Here is a 17,623-nt window from a genome sequence, read left to right as displayed (position 1 = left end):
CAGGTTACATCTCTTTTCATACTCTATGTAGAGGAAACAGGGGAAGAGGAGTGATGAGTATTCAGCCCCGTGAAAGGCTATCAGATTTGGGCAGTTAAAGGCAGGTGAAGTTGCATCATCAAGCGGTTGATTTAGTTTACTCCAAAGCTGAATTCATATTCACACAGTTCAGTATTGATTAATTTTGACTTTGATATTGGTACTGCTAAATGTGCTGCAAAGAAAAAAAAGTAGGAATCATTCTGATTCTGTGTGTTTTTTTATGGGAGACATCAGAGCTGCTTGTTTCCACTGATCAGCTTAAAGAGCACTGAAAGTTGGACATAGAGTTTACAGAGGGAAAAAATGCAGACAACAAGTCATAAAATTGTCAAAGTAGTGTTAATCCTCATATTCACATGACATTTATTTCTGAAAAGCTAGGTATGATTTAAACAAAGCTAAATGATAGGTCTAGGTTAAAAAGCCTCAAAACTGAACAATGACATAAATAATGGATCCTCAGATTAAAAGACGGGTGCTTTATTGACTGAGCTATCCAGGTTCTTTCTAAGTGCACTTTTGCAACATTTTCAAAAAAAATGTCTCTGTCCATATTTAAGTATACTCAGAAAAATTAACATTCAATATGACTGTTCAAAGCCAAAACCAGGCACATAATCAATGTTTTGTCGTGACTTTGGACATATTCAAAGACAGGTTTTTTGTTTTTTTCTCTAGTGTAAAAGAACATTTTATTTCTCATGTTAAACAAGTGCATTAAGCATGCAACTAATTTTCAAGCTGAGATTTAAACAATACAAAGTGATCTGTTGAGATTTAAAAACTGAACACATGAACAGGGACTTGAACCCTGGACCATCAGATTAAGAGTCTGATGCTCTACGGAAGGAGCTATCCAGGCTCCTTCTGAGCAAACTTAGCACATTTTTCAATATTTACTTCCGATTCATCTAAATGTATCTTCAGATTTGTTGATTTTTTTCATATGTGTGTACATACCCAAAACCAAAGCCAGCACATAGTCTGCCAGCATAATGAGGTGTCAGGTTACATCTCTTTTTATACTCTATGTATAGGAAACAGGGGAAGAGGAGTGGAGAGTATTCAGCCCAGTGAAGGGCTATCAGATTTGGGCAGTTAAAGGCAGGTGAAGTTGCATCATCAAGCGGTTGATTTAGTTTACTCCAAAGCTGAATTCACATTCACACAGCTCAGTATTGATTAATTTTGACTTTCATATTGGTACTGCTAAATGTGCTGCAAAGAAAAAAAAGTAGGAATCACTCTGATTCTGTGTGTTTTTTTATGGGAGACATCAAAGCTGCTAGTTTCCACCCATCAGCTTAAAGAGTACTGAAAGTTAGACATAGAGTCTACAGAGGGAAAAATGCAGAAAACAAGTCATAAAATTGCCAAAGTAGTGTTAATCCTCATATCCACATGACATTTATTTCTGAAAAGCTAGGTATGGTTTAAACAAAGCTAAATGATAGGTCTAGGTAAAAAAGCCTTAAAACTGAACAATGACGTAAATAACGGACCCTCAGATTGAAAGACGGGTGCTTTACTGACTAAGCTATCCAATTTTCTTTCTAAGTGCACTGTTGCAACATTTTAAAAAAAAATGTCTCTGTCCATATTTAAGTATATTCAGAAAAATTATCATTCAATATTTCTGTTCAAAGCCAAAACCAAGCACATAATGAATTATTTTTCGTGAGTTTGGACATATTCAAAGACATGTTTTTTGTTTTTTCTCTAGTGTAAAAGAGCATTTTTGTTTCTCATGTCAAACAAGTGCATTAAGCATGCAACTAATCTTCAAGCACAAGCTGAGATTTAAACAATACAAAGTGATCTGTTGAGATTTAAAAACTTAATGCCTTAATGTCTGATGCTCTACCGAATGAGCTATCCAGGCTCCTTCTGAACAAAATTAGCACATTTTTCAAGATTTACTTCCGATTCATCTAAATGTATCTTCAGATATGGTGATTTTTTTCATATGTGTGAACACACGCAAAACCAAAGCCAGCACATAGTCTGCCAGCATAATGAGGTGTCAGGTTACATCTCTTTTTATACTCTATGTATAGGAAACAGGGGAAGAGGAGTGATGAGTATTCAGCTCAGTGAAAGGCTATCAGATTTGGGCAGTTAAAGGCAGGTGAAGCTGCATCATCAAGCGATTGATTTATTTAATCCAAAGCTGAATTCACATTCACACAGCTCAGTATTGATTAATTTTGACTTTCATATTGGTACTGCTAAATGTGCTGCAAAGAAGAAAATGTAGGAATCACTCTGATTCTGTGTGTTTTTTATGGGAGACATCAGAGCTGCTTGTTTCCACCGATCAGCTTAAAGAGCACTGAAAGATGGACATAGAGTTTACAGAGGGAAAAAATGCAGACAACAAGTCATAAAATTGTCAAAGTAGTGTTAATCCTCATATCCACATGACATTTATTTCTGAAAAGCTAGGTATGATTTAAACAAAGCTAAATGATAGGTCTAGGTTAAAAAGCCTCAAAACTGAACAATGACATAAATAATGGATCCTCAGATTAAAAGACGGGTGCTTTATTGACTGAGCTATCCAGGTTCTTTCTAAGTGCACTTTTGCAACATTTTCAAAAAAAATGTCTCTGTCCATATTTAAGTATACTCAGAAAAATTAACATTCAATATGACTGTTCAAAGCCAAAACCAGACACATAATCAATGATTTGTAGTGACTTTGGACATATTCAAAGACATGTTTTTTGTTTTTTTCTCTAGTGTAAAAGAGCATTTTATTTCTCATGTTAAACAAGTGCATTAAGCATGTAACTAATTTTCAAGCTGAGATTTAAACAATACAAAGTGATCTGTTGAGATTTAAAAACTGAACACCTGAACAGGGACTTGAAACCTGGACCATCAGATTAAAATTCTGATGCTCTACCGACTGAGCTATCCAGGCTCCTTCAAAGCAAACTTAGCACATTTTTCAAGATTTACTTCCGATTCATCTAAATGTATCTTCAGATATGTTGATTTTTTTCATATGTGTGTACATACCCAAAACCAAAGCCAGCACATAGTCTGCCAGCATAATGAGGTGTCAGGTTACATCTCTTTTTATACTCTATGTATAGGAAACAGGGGAAGAGGAGTGGAGAGTATTCAGCCCAGTGAAGGGCTATCAGATTTCGGCAGTTAAAGGCAGGTGAAGTTGCATCATCAAGTGGTTGATTTAGTTTACTCCAAAGCTGAATTGACATTCACACAGCTCAGTATTGATTAATTTTGACTTTCATATTGGTACTGCTAAATGTGCTGCAAAGAAAAAAAAGTAGGAATCACTCTGATTCTGTGTGTTTTTTTATGGGAGACATCATAGCTGCTAGTTTCCACCCATCAGCTTAAAGAGTACTGAAAGTTAGACATAGAGTCTACAGAGGGAAAAATGCAGAAAACAAGTCATAAAATTGCCAAAGTAGTGTTAATCCTCATATCCACATGACATTTATTTCTGAAAAGCTAGGTATGATTTAAACAATTCTAAATGATAGGTCTAGGTTGAAAAGGCTCAAAACTGAACAATGATGTAAATAATGGACCCTCAGATTAAAAGACGGGTGCTTTACTGACTGACCTATCCAGGTTCTTTCTAAGTGCACTTTTGCAACATTTTCAAAAAAAATGTCTCTGTCCATATTTAAGTATACTCAGAAAAATTATCATTCAATATGACTGTTCAAACCCAAAACCAAGCACATAACCAATGATTTGTCGTAAGTTTAAACATACTCAAAGACATGTTTTTTGTTTTTTTGTCTAGTGTAAAAGAGCATTTTATTTCTCATGTCAAACAAGTGCATTAAGCATGCAACTAATCTTCAAGCACAAGCTGAGATTTAAACAATACAAAGTGATCTGTTGAGATTTAAAAACTTAATGCCTTAATGTCTGATGCTCTACCGACTGAGCTATCCAGGCTCCTTCCGAACAAAATTAGCACATTTTTCAAGATTTACTTCTGATTCATCTAAATGTATATTCAGATATGTTGATTTTTTTCATATGTGTGTACATACCCAAAACCAAAGCCAGCACATAGTCTGCCAGCATAATGAGGTGTCAGGTTACATCTCTTTTTATACTCTATGTATAGGAAACAGGGGAAGAGGAGTGATGAGTATTCAGCTCAGTGAAAGGCTATCAGATTTGGTCAGTTAAAGGCAGGTGAAGCTGCATCATCAAGCGATTGATTTATTTAATCCAAAGCTGAATTCACATTCACACAGCTCAGTATTGATTAATTTTGACTTTCATATTGGTACTGCTAAATGTGCTGCAAAAAAGAAAATGTAGGAATCACTCTGATTCTGTGTGTTTTTTATGGGAGACATCAGAGCTGCTTGTTTCCACCGATCAGCTTAAAGAGCACTGAAAGTTGGACATAGAGTTTACAGAGGGAAAAAATGCAGACAACAAGTCATAAAATTGTCAAAGTAGTGTTAATCCTCATATCCACATGACATTTATTTCTGAAAAGCTAGGTATGATTTAAACAAAGCTAAATGATAGGTCTAGGTTAAAAAGCCTCAAAACTGAACAATGACATAAATAATAGATCCTCAGATTAAAAGACGGGTGCTTTATTGACTGAGCTATCCAGGTTCTTTCTAAGTGCACTTTTGCAACATTTTCAAAAAAAATGTCTCTGTCCATATTTAAGTATACTCAGAAAAATTAACATTCAATATGACTGTTCAAAGCCAAAACCAGGCACATAATCAATGTTTTGTCGTGACTTTGGACATATTCAAAGACATGTTTTTTGTTTTTTTCTCTAGTGTAAAAGAGCATTTTATTTCTCATGTTAAACAAGTGCATTAAGCATGCAACTAATTTTCAAGCTGAGATTTAAACAATACAAAGTGATCTGTTGAGATTTAAAAACTGAACACCTGAACAGGGACTTGAAACCTGGACCATCATATTAAAAGTCTGATGCTCTACCGACAGAGCTATCCAGGCTCCTTCAAAGCAAACTTAGCACATTTTTCAAGATTTACTTCCGATTCATCTAAATGTATCTTCAGATATGTTGATTTTTTTCATATGTGTGTACATACCCAAAACCAAAGCCAGCACATAGTCTGCCAGCATAATGAGATGTCAGGTTACATCTCTTTTTATACTCTATGTATAGGAAACAGGGGAAGAGGAGTGGAGAGTATTCAGCCCAGTGAAGGGCTATCAGATTTGGGCAGTTAAAGGCAGGTGAAGTTGCATCATCAAGCGGTTGATTTAGTTTACTCCAAAGCTGAATTCACATTCACACAGCTCAGTATTGATTAATTTTGACTTTCATATTGGTACTGCTAAATGTGCTGCAAAGAAAAAAAAGTAGGAATCACTCTGATTCTGTGTGTTTTTTTATGGGAGACATCATAGCTGCTAGTTTCCACCCATCAGCTTAAAGAGTACTGAAAGTTAGACATAGAGTCTACAGAGGGAAAAATGCAGAAAACAAGTCATAAAATTGCCAAAGTAGTGTTAATCCTCATATCCACATTACATTTATTTCTGAAAAGCTAGGTATGATTTAAACAAAGCTAAATGATAGGTCTAGGTTAAAAAGCCTCAAAACTGAACAATGACGTAAATAATGGACCCTCAGATTGAAAGACGGGTGCTTTACTGACTAAGCTATCCAATTTTCTTTCTAAGTGCACTGTTGCAACATTTAAAAAAAAAATGTCTCTGTCCATATTTAAGTATATTCAGAAAAATTGTCATTCAATATGTCTGTTCAAAGCCAAAACCAATCACATAATCAATGATTTGTCGTGAGTTTGGACATATTCAAAGACATGTTTTTTGTTTTTTCTCTAGTGTAAAAGAGCATTTTATTTCTCATGTCAAACAACTGCATTAATCATGCAACTAATCTTCAAGCACAAGCTGAGATTTAAACAACACAAAGTGATCTGTTGAGATTTAAAAACTTAATGCCTTAATGTCTGATGCTCTACCGACTGAGCTATCCAGGCTACTTCCGAACAAAATTAGCACATTTTTCATGATTTACTTCTGATTCATCTAAATGTATCTTCAGATATGGTGATTTTTTTCATATGTGTGTACATACCCAAAACCAAAGCCAGCACATAGTCTGCCAGCATAATGAGGTGTCAAGTTACATCTCTTTTTATACTCTATGTATAGGAAACAGGGGAAGAGGAGTGATGAGTATTCAATTCAGTGAAAGGCTATCAGATTCGGGCAGTTAAAGGCAGGTGAAGCTGCATCATCAAGCGATTGATTTATTTAATCCAAAGCTGAATTCACATTCACACAGCTCAGTATTGATTAATTTTGACTTTCATATTGGTACTGCTAAATGTGCTGCAAAGAATAAAAAGTAGGAATCACTCTGATTCTGTGTGTTTTTTATGGGAGACATCAGAGCTGCTTGTTTCCACCGATCAGCTTAAAGAGCATTGAAAGTTGGACATAGAGTTTACAGAGGGAAAAAATGCAGACAACAAGTCATAAAATTGTCAAAGTAGTGTTATTCCTCATATCCACATGACATTTATTTCTAAAAAGCTAGGTATGATTTAAACAAAGCTAAATGATAGGTCTAGGTTAAAAAGCCTCAAAACTGAACAATGACATAAATAATGGATCCTCAGATTAAAAGACGGGTGCTTTATTGACTGAGCTATCCAGGTACTTTCTAAGTGCACTTTTGCAACATTTTCAAAAAAAATGTCTCTGTCCATATTTAAGTATACTCAGAAAAATTAACATTCAATATGACTGTTCAAAGCCAAAACCAGGCACATAATCCATGTTTTGTCGTGACTTTGGACATATTCAAAGACATGTTTTTTGTTTTTTTCTCTAGTGTAAAAGAGCATTTTATTTCTCATGTTAAACAAGAGCATTAAGCATGCAACTAATTTTCAAGCTGAGATTTAAACAATACAAAGTGATCTGTTGAGATTTAAAAACTTGACACCTGAACAGGGACTTAAACCCTGGACCATCAGATTAAAAGTCTGATGCTCTACCGACTGAGCTATCCAGGCTCCTTCCAAGCAATCTTAGCACATTTTTCAAGATTTACTTCCGATTCATCTAAATGTATCTTCAGATATGTTGATTTTTTTCATATGTGTGTACATACCCAAAACCAAAGCCAGCACATAGTCTGCCAGCATAATAAGGTGTCAGGTTACATCTCTTTTTATACTCTATGTATAGGAAACAGGGGAAGAGGAGTGGAAAGTATTCAGCCCAGTGAAGGGCTATCAGATTTGGGCAGTTAAAGGCAGGTGAAGTTGCATCATCAAGCGGTTGATTTAGTTTACTCCAAAGCTGAATTCACATTCACACAGCTCAGTATTGATTAATTTTGACTTTCATATTGGTACTGCTAAATGTGCTGCAAAGAAAAAAAAGTAGGAATCACTCTGATTTTGTGTGTTTTTTTATGGGAGACATCATAGCTGCTAGTTTCCACCCATCAGCTTAAAGAGTACTGAAAGTTAGACATAGAGTCTACAGAGGGAAAAATGCAGAAAACAAGTCATAAAATTGCCAAAGTAGTGTTAACCCTCATATCCACATGACATTTATTTCTGAAAAGCTAGGTATGATTTAAACAAAGCTAAATGATAGGTCTAGGTTAAAAAGCCTCAAAACTGAACAATGACGTAAATAATGGACCCTCAGATTGAAAGACGGGTGCTTTACTGACTAAGCTATCCAATTTTCTTTCTAAGTGCACTGTTGCAACATTTTAAAAAAAATGTCTCTGTTCATATTTAAGTATATTCAGAAAAATTGTCATTCAATATGTCTGTTCAAAGCCAAAACCAAGCACATAATCAATGATTTGTCGTGAGTTTGGACATATTCAAAGACATGTTTTTGTTTCTTCTCTAGTGTAAAAGAGCATTTTATTTCTCATGTCAAACAAGTGCATTAAGCATGCAACTAATCTTCAAGCACAAGCTGAGATTTAAACAATACAAAGTGATCTGTTGAGATTTAAAAACTTAATGCCTTAATGTCTGATGCTCTACCGACTGAGCTATCCAGGCTCCTTCCGAACAAAATTAGCACATTTTTCAAGATTTACTTCTGATTCATCTAAATGTATATTCAGATATGTTGATTTTTTTCATATGTGTGTACATACCCAAAACCAAAGCCAGCACATAGTCTGCCAGCATAATGAGGTGTCAGGTTACATCTCTTTTTATACTCTATGTATAGGAAACAGGGGAAGAGGAGTGATGAGTATTCAGCTCAGTGAAAGGCTATCAGATTTGGGCAGTTAAAGGCAGGTGAAGCTGCATCATCAAGCGATTGATTTATTTACTCCAAAGCTGAATTCACATTCACACAGCTCAGTATTGATTAATTTTGACTTTCATATTGGCAATGCTAAATGTGCTGCAAAGAAGAAAAAGTAGGAATCACTCTGATTCTGTGTGTTTTTTATGGGAGACATCAGAGCTGCTTGTTTCCACCGATCAGCTTAAAGAGCACTGAAAGTTGGACATAGAGTTTACAGAGGGAAAAAATGCAGACAACAAGTCAAAAAATTGTCAAAGTAGTGTTATTCCTCATATCCACATGACATTTATTTCTGAAAAGCTAGGTATGATTTAAACAAAGCTAAATGATAGGTCTAGGTTTAAAAGCCTCAAAACTGAACAATGATGTAAACAATGGACCCTCAGATTAAAAGACGGGTGCTTTACAGACTGAGCTATCCAGGTTCTTTCTAAGGGCACTTTTGCAACATTTTCAAAAAAAATGTCTCTGTCCATATTTAAGTATACTCAGAAAAATTATCATCCAATATGACTGTTCAAAGCCAAAACCAAGCACATAATCAATGATTTGTCATGAGTTTGGACATATTCAAAAACATATTTTTTGTTTTTTTCTCTAGTGTAAAAGAGCATTTTATTTCTCATGTCAAACAAGTGCATTAAGCATGCAACTAATCTTCAAACACAAGCTGAGATTTAAACAATACAAAGTGATCTGTTGAGATTTAAAAACTTAACACCTGAACAGGGACTTGAACCCTGGACCCTCAGATTAAAATTCTGATGCTCTACTGACTGAGCTTGCCACGCTCCTTCCAAACAAGCTTAGCACATTTTTCAAGATTTACTTACGATTTATCTAAATGTATCTTCAGATATGTTGATTTTTTTCATATGTGTGTACATACCCAAAACCAAAGCCAGCACATAGTCTGCCAGCATAATGAGGTGTCAGGTTACATCTCTTTTTATACTCTATGTATAGGAAACAGGGGAAGAGGAGTGATGAGTATTCAGCCCAGTGAAAGGCTATCAGATTTGGGCAGTTAAAGGCAGGTGAAGTTGCATCATCAAGCGGTTGATTTAGTTTACTCCAAAGCTGAATTCACATTCACACAGCTCAGTATTGATTAATTTTGACTTTCATATTGGTACTGCTAAATGTGCTGCAAAGAAAAAAAAGTAGGAATCACTCTGATTCTGTGTGTTTTTTTATGGGAGACATCATAGCTGCTAGTTTCCACCCATCAGCTTAAAGAGTACTGAAAGTTAGACATAGAGTCTACAGAGGGAAAAATGCAGAAAACAAGTCATAAAATTGCCAAGGAAGTGTTAATCCTCATATCCACATGACATTTATTTCTGAAATCTAGGTATGATTTAAACAAAGCTAAATGATAGGTCTAGGTTAAAAAGCCTCAAAACTGAACAATGATGTAAATAATGGACCCTCAGATTGAAAGACGGGTGCTTTACTGACTGAGCTATCCAATTTTCTTTCGAAGTGCACTGTTGCAACATTTTCAAAAAAAATGTCTCTGTCCATATTTAAGTATATTCAGAAATATTATCATTCAATATGACTGTTCAAAGCCAAAACCAAGATCATAATCAATGATTTGTCGTGAGTTTGGACATATTCAAAGACATGTTTTTTGTTTTTTCTCTAGTGTAAAAAAGCATTTTATTTCTCATGTCTAACAAGTGCATTAAGCATGCAACTAATCTTCAAGCACAAGCTGAGATTTAAACAATACAAAGTGATCTGTTGAGATTTAAAAGCTTAATGCCTGAACAGGGACTTGAACCCTGTACCCTCAGATTAAAAATCTGATGCTCTACCAACTGAGCTATCCAGGCTCTTTCTGAACAAGCTTAGCACATTTTTCAAGATTTACTTCCGATTCATCTAAATGTATCTTCAGATATGTTGATTTTTTTCATATGTGTGTACATACCCAAAACAAAGCCAGCACATAGTCTGCCAGCATAATGAGGTGTCAGGTTACATCTCTTTTTATACTCTATGTATAGGAAACAGGGGAAGAGGAGTGGAGAGTATTCAGCCCAGTGAAGGGCTATCAGATTTGGGCAGTTAAAGGCAGGTGAAGCTGCATCATCAAGCGATTGATTTATTTACTCCAAAGCTGAATTCACATTCACACAGCTCAGTATTGATTAATTTTGACTTTCATATTGGTACTGCTAAATGTGCTGCAAAGAAGAAAAAGTAGGAATCACTCTGATTCTGTGTATTTTTTATGGGAGACATCAGAGCTGCTTGTTTCCACCGATCACCTTTAAGAGCACTGAAAGTTAGACATAGAGTTTACAGAGGGAAAAAATGCAGACAACAAGTCATAAAATTGTCAAAGTAGTGTTAATCCTCATATCCACATGACATTTATTTCTGAAAAGCTAGGTATGATTTAAACAAAGCTAAATGATAGGTCTAGGTTAAAAAGCCTCAAAAAACTGAACAATGACATAAATAATGGATCCTCAGATTAAAAGACGGGTGTTTTATTGACTGAGCTATCCAGTTTCTTTCTAAGTGCACTTTTGCAACATCTTCAAAGAAAATGTCTCTGTCCATATTTAAGTATACTCAGAAAAATTAACATTCAATATGACTGTTCAAAGCCAAAACCAGGCACATAATCAATGTTTTGTCATGACTTTTGACATATTCAAAGACATGTTTTTTGTTTATTTCTCTAGTGTAAAAGAGCATTTTATTACTCATGTTAAACAAGTGCATTAAGCATGCAACTAATTTTCAAGCTGAGATTTAAACAATACAAAGCGATCTGTTAAGATTTAAAGTCTGAACACCTGAACAGGGACTTGAACCCTGGACCATCAGATTAAAAGTCTGGCGCTCTACCAACTGAGCTATCCAGGCTCCTTCCAAGCAAACTTAGCACATTTTTCAAGATTTACTTCCGATTCATCTAAATGTATCTTCAGATATGTTGATTTTTTTCATATGTGTGTACATACCCAAAACCAAAGCCAGCACATAGTCTGCCAGCATAATGAGGTGTCAGGTTACATCTCTTTTTATAATCTACGTATAGGAAAAAGGGGAAGAGGAGTGATGAGTATTCAGCCCAGTGAAAGGCTATCAGATTTGGGCGGTTAAAGGCAGGTGAAGCTACATCATCAAGTGATTGATTTAGTTTACTCCAAAGCTGAATTCACATTCACACAGCTCAGTATTGATTAATTTTGACTTTCATATTGGTACTGCTAAATGTGCTGCAAAGAAAAAAAAAGTAGGAATCACTCTGATTCTGTGTGTTTTTTATGGGAGACATCAAAGCTGCTAGTTTCCACACATCAGCTTAAAGAGTACTGAAAGTTAGACATAGAGTCTACAGAGGGAAAAATGCAGAAAACAAGTCATAAAATTGCCAAAGTAGTGTTAATCCTCATATCCACATGACATTTATTTCTGAAAAGATAGGTATGATTTAAACAAAGCTAAATGATAGGTCTAGGTTTAAAAGCCTCAAAACTGAACAATGATGTAAACAATGGACCCTCAGATTAAAAGACGGGTGCTTTACAGACTGAGCTATCCAGGTTCTTTCTAAGGGCACTTTTGCAACATTTTCAAAAAAAATGTCTCTGTCCATATTTAAGTGTATTCAGAAAAATTATCATTCAATATGACTGTTCAAAGTTAAAACCAAGCACATAATCAATGATTTGTCGTGAGTTTGGACATATTCAAAGACATGTTTTTTGTTTTTTCTCTAGTATAAAAGAGCATTTTATTTCTCATGTCAAACAAGTGCATTAAGCATGCAACTAATCTTCAAGCACAAGCTGAGATTTAAACAATACAAAGTGATCTGTTCAGATTTAAAAGCTTAATGCCTGAACAGGGACTTGAACCCTGGACTCTCAGATTAAAAGTGTGATGTTCTACCGACTGAGCTATCCAGGCTCCTTCTGAACAAAATTAGCACATTTTTCAAGATTTACTTCCGATTCATCTAAATGTATCTTCAGATATGGTGATTTTTTTCATATGTGTGTACATACCCAAAACCAAAGCCAGCACATAGTCTGCCAGCATAATGAGGTGTCAGGTTACATCTCTTTTTATACTCTATGTATAGGAAACAGGGGAAGAGGAGTGATGAGTATTCAGCCCAGTGAAAGGCTATCAGATTTGGGCAGTTAAAGGCAGGTGAAGTTGCATCATCAAGCGATTGATTTAGTTTACTCCAAAGCTGAATTCACATTCACACAGCTCAGTATTGATTAATTTTGACTTTCATATTGGTACTGGTAAATGTGCTGCAAAGAAAAAAAAGTAGGAATCACTCTGATTTTGTGTGTTTTTTATGGGAGACATCATAGCTGCTAGTCTCCACCCATCAGCTTAAAGAGTACTGAAAGTTAGACATAGAGTCTACAGAGGGAAAAATGCAGAAAACAAGTCATAAAATTGCCAAAGTAGTGTTAATCCTCATATCCACATGACATTTATTTCTGAAAAGCTAGGTATGATTTAAACAAAGCTAAATGATAGGTCTAGGTTAAAAAGCCTCAAAACTAAGCAATGATGTAAATAATGGACCCTCAGATTAAAACACGGGTGCTTTACAGACTGAGCTATCCAGGTTCTTTCTAAGTGCACTTTTGCAACATTTTCAAAAAAAATGTCTGTCCATATTTAAGTATATTCAGAAAAATTATCATCCAATATCACTGTTGAAATCCAAAACCAAGCACATAATCATTGATTTGTCGTGAGTTTGGACATATTCAAAGACATGTTTTTTGTTTTTTTCTCTACTGTAAAAGAGCATTTTATTTCTCATGTCAAACAAGTGCATTAAGCATGCAACTAATCTTCAAGCAAAAGCTGAGATTTAAACAATACAAAGTGATCTTTTGAGATTTAAAAGCTTAATGCCTGAACAGGGACTTGAGCCCTGGACCCTCAGATTAAAAGTCTGATGCTCTACCGACTGAGCTACCCAGGCTCCTTCTGAACAAACTTAGCACATTTTTCAAGATTTACTTCAGATTCATCTAAATGTATATTCAGATATGTTGATTTTTTTCATATGTGTGTACATACACAAAACCAAAGCCAGCACATAGCCTGCCAGCATAATGAGGTGTCAGGTTACATCTCTTTTTATACTCTATGTATAGGAAACAGGGGAAGAGGAGTGATGAGTATTCAGCCCAGTGAACGGCTATCAGATTTGGGCAGTTAAAGGCAGGTGAAGTTGCATTATCAAGCGGTTGATTTAGTTTACTCCAAATCTGAATTCACATTCACACAGCTCAGTATTGATTAATTTTGACTTTCATATTGGTACTGCTAAATGTGCTGCAAAGAAAAAAAAGTAGGAATCACTCTGATTCTGTGTGTTTTTTATGGGAGACATCATAGCTGCTAGTTTCCACCCATCAGCTTAAAGAGTACTGAAAGTTAGACATAGAGTCTACAGAGGGAAAAATGCAGAAAACAAGTCATAATATTGCCAAAGTAGTGTTAATCCTCATATCCACATGACATTTATTTCTGAAAAGCTAGGAATGATTTAAACAAAGCTAAATGATAGGTCTAGGTTAAAAAGCCTCAAAACTGAGCAATGACGTAAATAATGGACCCTCAGATTAAAAGATGGGTGCTTTACAGACTGAGCTATCCAGTTTCTTTCTAAGTGCACTTTTGCAACATTTTCAAAAAAAATGTCTCTATCCATATTTAAGCATACTCAGAAACATTATCATCCAATATGACTGTTGAAAGCCAAAACCAAGCACATAATCAATGATTTGTCGTGAATTTGGACATATTAAAAGGCATGTTTTTTGTTTTTTTCTCTAGTGTAAAAGAGCATTTTATTTCTCATGTCAAACAAGTGCATTAAGCATGCAACTAATCTTCAAGCACAAGCTGAAATTTAAACAATACAAAGTGATCTGTTCAGATTTAAAAGCTTAATGCCTGAACGGGGACTTGAACCCTGGACCCTCAGATTAAAAGTCTGATGCTCTACCGACTGAGCTATCCAGGCTCCTTCTGAACAACCTTAGCTCATTTTTCAAGATTTGCTTCCGATTCATCTAAATGTATCTTCAGATATGTTGATTTTTTTCATATGTGTGTACATACCCAAAACCAAAGCCAGCACATAGTCTGCCAGCATAATGAGGTGTCAGGTTACATCTCTTTTTATACTCTATGTATAGGAAACAGGGGAAGAGGAATAATGAGTATTCAGCCCAGTGAAAGGCTATCAGATTTGGGCAGTTAAAGGCAGGTGAAGTTGCATCATCAAGCGGTTGATTTAGTTTACTCCAAAGCTGAATTCACATTCACACAGCTCAGTATTGATTAATTTTGACTTTCATATTGGTACTGCTAAATGTGCTGCAAAGAAAAAAAAGTAGGAATCACTCTGATTCTGTGTGTTTTTTATGGGAGACATCATAGCTGCTAGTTTCCATCCATCAGCTTAAAGAGTACTGAAAGTTAGACATAGAGTCTACAGAGGGAAAAATGCAGAAAACAAGTCATAAAATTGCCAAAGTAGTGTTAATCCTCATATCCACATGACATTTATTTTTGAAAAGCTAGGTATGATTTAAACAAAGCTAAATGATAGGTCTAGGTTAAAAAGCCTCAAAACTGAACAATGATGTAAATAATGGACCCTCAGATTAAAAGACGGGTGCTTTACAGACTGAGCTATCCAGGTTCTTTCTAAGTGCACTTTTGCAACATTTTCAAAAAAAATGTCTCTGTCCATATTTAAGTATATTCAGAAAAATTATCATCCAATATGACTGTTGAAATCCAAAACCAAGCACATAATCAATGATTTGTCGTGAGTTTGGACATATTCAAAGACATGTTTTTTGTTTTTTTCTCTACTGTAAAAGAGCATTTTATTTCTCATGTCAAACAAGTGCATTAAGCATGCAACTAATCTTCAAGCACAAGCTGAGATTTAAACAATACAAAGTGATCTTTTGAGATTTAAAAGCTTAATGCTTGAACAGGGACTTGAACCCTGGACCCTCAGAATAAAAGTCTGATGCTCTACCGACTGAGCTATCCAGGCTCCTTCTGAACAAACTTAGCACATTTTTCAAGATTTACTTCAGATTCATCTAAATGTATATTCAGATATGTTGATTTTTTTCATATGTGTGTACATACCCAAAACCAAAGCCAGCACATAGCCTGCCAGCATAATGAGGTGTCAGGTTACATCTCTTTTTATACTCTATGTATAGGAAACAGGGGAAGAGGAGTGATGAGTATTCAGCCCAGTGAACGGCTATCAGATTTGGGCAGTTAAAGGCAGGTGAAGTTGCATTATCAAGCGGTTGATTTAGTTTACTCCAAATCTGAATTCACATTCACACAGCTCAGTATTGATTAATTTTGACTTTCATATTGGTACTGCTAAATGTGCTGCAAAGAAAAAAAAGTAGGAATCACTCTGATTCTGTGTGTTTTTTATGGGAGACATCATAGCTGCTAGTTTCCACCCATCAGCTTAAAGAGTACTGAAAGTTAGACATAGAGTCTACAGAGGGAAAAATGCAGAAAACAAGTCATAATATTGCCAAAGTAGTGTTAATCCTCATATCCACATGACATTTATTTCTGAAAAGCTAGGAATGATTTAAACAAAGCTAAATGATAGGTCTAGGTTAAAAAGCCTCAAAACTGAGCAATGACTAGAGATGAGCGTTGTTCTACTCAAACTGTTCGCCAATCTCAAATTCGAGCTGTTTTGGGCGGTGTTCGAGCCGGTCGGCGAACACGAACAATTTGAGAAAAATTCGGCTGTTCGAGGTTATGTTCGATAACTGTTCGTGCACCAAAATCATAACTGGATTTTTTCTCAGTAATGATGAAAATTAATGTTAATACGCAGTTTGAGTGTACAGCGGGGCAGGGGATGGATCTCTGCAGGAACAATGAAGATCTCCATTTTTTTTTCTCTTTCCCGCATTTGCAGTGGGGAGGTGCAATCTGTCAGCCTATCAGCAGCGCACACACGGAGCGAAGTGCTTTTTTTCACACAAGCAAGGGCATGTGTGATTGGCAGTGTATGTCACATGTCCTTGCCCTATAAGACCAAGCCATTTTCCCCGTCGCCACCATTTTCTCACTGCTGCAGCTGCGTGTTAGACGGCACCGCTGTTGCTGTGTGCGCTATACCTTGTTAATTTCAAGCCAATTTTCGCACAAATATACAGATAGCTTGGGAGTAGGGAATAGTTGTGATTGCAGTCCTTTTAAGGACTAGGTTACAGCATTTCCTACGACTTTTATCAGGCAGGTCTGTGCTCTTAAATAGATAGATTGTGGGAGTAAAGACTAATTGTAATTGGAGTCCTTTTCAGGACTAGGTTACATCAGTTCCTATCAGTTTTTGCCAGGCAGGTCTGTGCCAGTGCTGTGCAAGTTTTTTTCTCAGCATTTGGCTGAATCTAGCAAAGCTAATCCTTTTTGGCCTATTGCAGAGTGTGTTAGTCAGTGGAGTAGCCTATCTGTGTTGCAAGATATACCACCTGTGTATAGAATACCAATTTTTTTACTGCACCTAGTGAAGTAAAATCTTTTGGGCATAGCATCATTCTATTAGTCCATCTATACTGACCTCCATCAGGTTGCAAACTGAATATAATTTTTTTCTGCATCTAGCTCTGAAAAAATATTTGGGCTTCTAGCAGTGTGTGGGACTTGGTCTATTAGTCCATCTATACTGACCTCCATCAGGTTGCAAATTAAAAATAATTTTTTTCTTCATTTAGCTCTGAAAAAATATTTGGGCTTCTAGCAGTGTGTGGGACTTGTTCTATTAGTCCTTCTATACTGACCTCCAGCAGGTTGCAAATTGAATATAATTTTTTTCTGCATCTAGCTCTGAAAAAATATTTGGGCTTCTAGCGGTGTGTGGGACTTGGTCTATTAGTCCATCTATACTGACCTCCATCAGGTTGCAAATTAAAAATAATTTTTTTCTGCATCTAGCTCTGAAAAAATATTTGGGCTTCTAGCAGTGTGTGGGACTTGGTCTATTAGTCCATCTATACTGACCTCCATCAGGTTGCAAATTAAAAATAATTTTTTTCTTCATTTATCTCTGAAAAAATATTTGGGCTTCTAGCAGCGTGTGGGACTTGTTCTATTAGTCCATCTATACTGACCTCCATCAGGTTGCAAATTAAAAATAATTTTTTTCTGCATCTAGCTCTGAAAAAATATTTGGGCT

The 17,623-nt window shown here is 35.7% G+C and overlaps 7 non-coding genes across 7 annotated transcripts; all 7 read right to left on the bottom strand.

Moving 5' to 3' along the window:
- Positions 1 to 2,895: 2,895 nt before the first annotated feature.
- TRNAK-UUU (transfer RNA lysine (anticodon UUU)) lies at positions 2,896 to 2,968 on the bottom strand. Its single transcript has one exon. It is a non-coding gene; the product is annotated as a tRNA-Lys (tRNA).
- A 4,053-nt stretch (positions 2,969 to 7,021) lies between these two features.
- Positions 7,022 to 7,094, bottom strand: TRNAK-UUU (transfer RNA lysine (anticodon UUU)). Its single transcript has one exon. It is a non-coding gene; the product is annotated as a tRNA-Lys (tRNA).
- Positions 7,095 to 10,138: 3,044 nt separating this feature from the next.
- Positions 10,139 to 10,211, bottom strand: TRNAK-UUU (transfer RNA lysine (anticodon UUU)). Its single transcript has one exon. It is a non-coding gene; the product is annotated as a tRNA-Lys (tRNA).
- Positions 10,212 to 11,183: 972 nt separating this feature from the next.
- On the bottom strand, positions 11,184 to 11,256 carry TRNAK-UUU (transfer RNA lysine (anticodon UUU)). Its single transcript has one exon. It is a non-coding gene; the product is annotated as a tRNA-Lys (tRNA).
- Positions 11,257 to 13,281: 2,025 nt separating this feature from the next.
- TRNAK-UUU (transfer RNA lysine (anticodon UUU)) lies at positions 13,282 to 13,354 on the bottom strand. Its single transcript has one exon. It is a non-coding gene; the product is annotated as a tRNA-Lys (tRNA).
- A 977-nt stretch (positions 13,355 to 14,331) lies between these two features.
- On the bottom strand, positions 14,332 to 14,404 carry TRNAK-UUU (transfer RNA lysine (anticodon UUU)). The gene has a single exon. It is a non-coding gene; the product is annotated as a tRNA-Lys (tRNA).
- A 977-nt stretch (positions 14,405 to 15,381) lies between these two features.
- On the bottom strand, positions 15,382 to 15,454 carry TRNAK-UUU (transfer RNA lysine (anticodon UUU)). The gene has a single exon. It is a non-coding gene; the product is annotated as a tRNA-Lys (tRNA).
- Between the last annotated feature and the right edge of the window lie 2,169 nt (positions 15,455 to 17,623).

This window comes from Phyllobates terribilis, unplaced genomic scaffold (assembly GCF_046119375.1).
Source record: "Phyllobates terribilis strain yellow unplaced genomic scaffold, ASM4611937v1 Scaffold_1__5_contigs__length_1240528914, whole genome shotgun sequence".
Taxonomy (NCBI): domain Eukaryota; kingdom Metazoa; phylum Chordata; class Amphibia; order Anura; family Dendrobatidae; genus Phyllobates; species Phyllobates terribilis.
The sequence above is the reverse complement of the archived record's forward strand: the minus strand, read 5'-3'. Positions and strand labels throughout refer to the sequence as shown.